The sequence below is a fragment of the Echinops telfairi genome, unplaced genomic scaffold (genome assembly GCF_000313985.2).
Source record: "Echinops telfairi isolate 266 unplaced genomic scaffold, ASM31398v2 ScPeMD7_7412;HRSCAF=8450, whole genome shotgun sequence".
Taxonomy (NCBI): Eukaryota; Metazoa; Chordata; class Mammalia; order Afrosoricida; family Tenrecidae; genus Echinops; species Echinops telfairi.
This window is the reverse complement of record NW_022111312.1, coordinates 1,558,173-1,560,012: the sequence shown is the minus strand read 5'-3', so window position 1 is coordinate 1,560,012 and position 1,840 is coordinate 1,558,173. Positions and strand designations below refer to the sequence as shown.

General features: G+C 58.5%; 1 protein-coding gene across 1 annotated transcript in view; it reads right to left on the bottom strand.

Annotated features, from left to right (window-relative positions):
- The window catches only part of ACACB (acetyl-CoA carboxylase beta), a 125,725-nt gene extending 124,136 nt beyond the window's left edge, over positions 1–1,589 (bottom strand). The window contains exon 1 of the mRNA XM_045296685.1: positions 737–1,589. The gene's annotated coding sequence lies outside the window, so the exon portion shown is untranslated. The remainder of the gene's footprint in view (positions 1–736) is intronic.
- Positions 1,590–1,840: the final 251 nt, after the last annotated feature.

The window sequence follows — 1,840 nt, the reverse complement described above, 5'->3', positions numbered from 1 at the left end:
GGGGGAGGGGGGGAGGGGCGGGGAGGGGGCCAGTCCAGTCCTTCACACCCACCGAACAGCCAAGAAAATTCCAAATGGGGGGGCAGAGCAGCGCACCTCACACCTTGAAATTCTACACCTGGAGAGGTTGGTGAGGAGACCTGTCGAGGTGAGAAGTAACAACAGAGATCATAGCATCCAGATGTGGGATGGTCGGGGGCGGGGCTATCCCATGTGAGTGTGGAAGGGTAGACACCTGCATCAGCAGGTGCGCCCCTCGCTGACTTCCTTCTTTCCTGCCTGCCTCCCTTCCAGGGGACCTACCACCCGTCTGTTTCTGGACCAGAAGAGCAGCAGGTCTTCCCAGCCAGGAGTTCACTTCCCAAGCAATTGCTTTAAAAGACAACACCGAGAGCCACGGTTTGAGAGACGGCCCCCTTGGGAGAGGAAACAGACCGTTTGTCCCGAAGCCAGGAGCTCTGAGAGGAAGTGGGGGACCCAAGGGTGTCCTTGAGAGGTTGTGTGCACATGTGTCCAGGGTTCCTGGACACCGATCTGTCTGCAGCAACATCACCATCTATGGAAGCCAACAGACGCTCTTCTCCTGCCTGCTCGGCGCCTTTCAAACCCTTACAATCCACTTCCTCCCCACGTGCCAGGAATAAGGTGGGGAGGGGGCTCCCCTGGGAACCCCACCTGCCAGCTTGTGTCCAAGGGGCAGCTCTCCCTCAGGGCTGACTTCCAGACGTGGACTTACCGCCACAGGCTCCTCCTCTTCCTCCTCCTGTCCTCTCTGCCACCACCGCTCAGCTTGCCAGGGTCCAGGGTCCTTGTTTACGCAGCGCCCGGCTCTAGCTACTGGCCACTGCCAGTACCAACCGTAAATGTCACTTTTAGATGAACTGGCCCCTGGGGTTTAAAAATATCCTTGCAGCCTGTAACCTTCAAGGCACGGCTGGCAGGCAGCAGCCAGGCACGGGAGAGAGAGGGCCAGCCCGGACCCGCGTGTCCAGCCCCTGCCATGCCAGGCACCCGGGCCCCACCTTCAGTCCCCAAACCGGCTTCCTTTCCAACTCGGAAGATATCTAAGCCATGAGGGATCTAAAGTCCAACTTGTCGTCAGCGAGGCAAACAAAGCCGAGTCGGCCCTCCTGGGACATGCTGGCCAGGAGGGGCAGTGCTTACATGCTGGGCTGTAAGCCAAAAGGTCGGCGGTTCGAATCCACCGGTTAGCTGTGCATCGGAAGAAAGATGTGGGCAGTCTGTTTCTGCAAAGGCTCCGGCCTTGCCAACCCGAAGAGGTGGGGGTGGGGGTGGGGGGACAGTTCTACTTTGTCCTAGGGGGGCCTCCTTGAATCAGGATCGACTTCGGCAGCAGTGGGCTTGGGTTTGGGTTTACTCACTGCAAGGCAGGGTGCTAGGAGACGGAGAAATGGCTGCTCAAACCAGGCCCACCTGGAAGCCAGGGTGGGTTGAAGGCTCTCGCTCCAGAAACATCACCTGATTTCTCTTCCCTGGAAAGATTCCGTGTCCACCTCTTGCCCGCTCCCTCCATTCAATGAAATGCTCCCTATTTCTCAGAACTCGGGGGACAAACAAGAGCTCCATTCACAGCCTGGGTCTGCCGGCCGGCGTGTGGAGAGGGCTGTGATTCAGCGTTTGGTGACAGGCGGCACTGCAGGCTGGAGGAATGTGGGACAAAGGTCGCCAGGGCCCAGTGGGGTGAAAGCAGAGACTCACCGTGTTCAGACAAAAGGGAAATTAGAGCCACAGGTGAGTGGCCCCAATTCAGCAAAGCAGCTGCTTTTACAAAATAGCAAATGGGGCGACCACTGCAGGAAGGCGCATGGAGCCTGCTGGG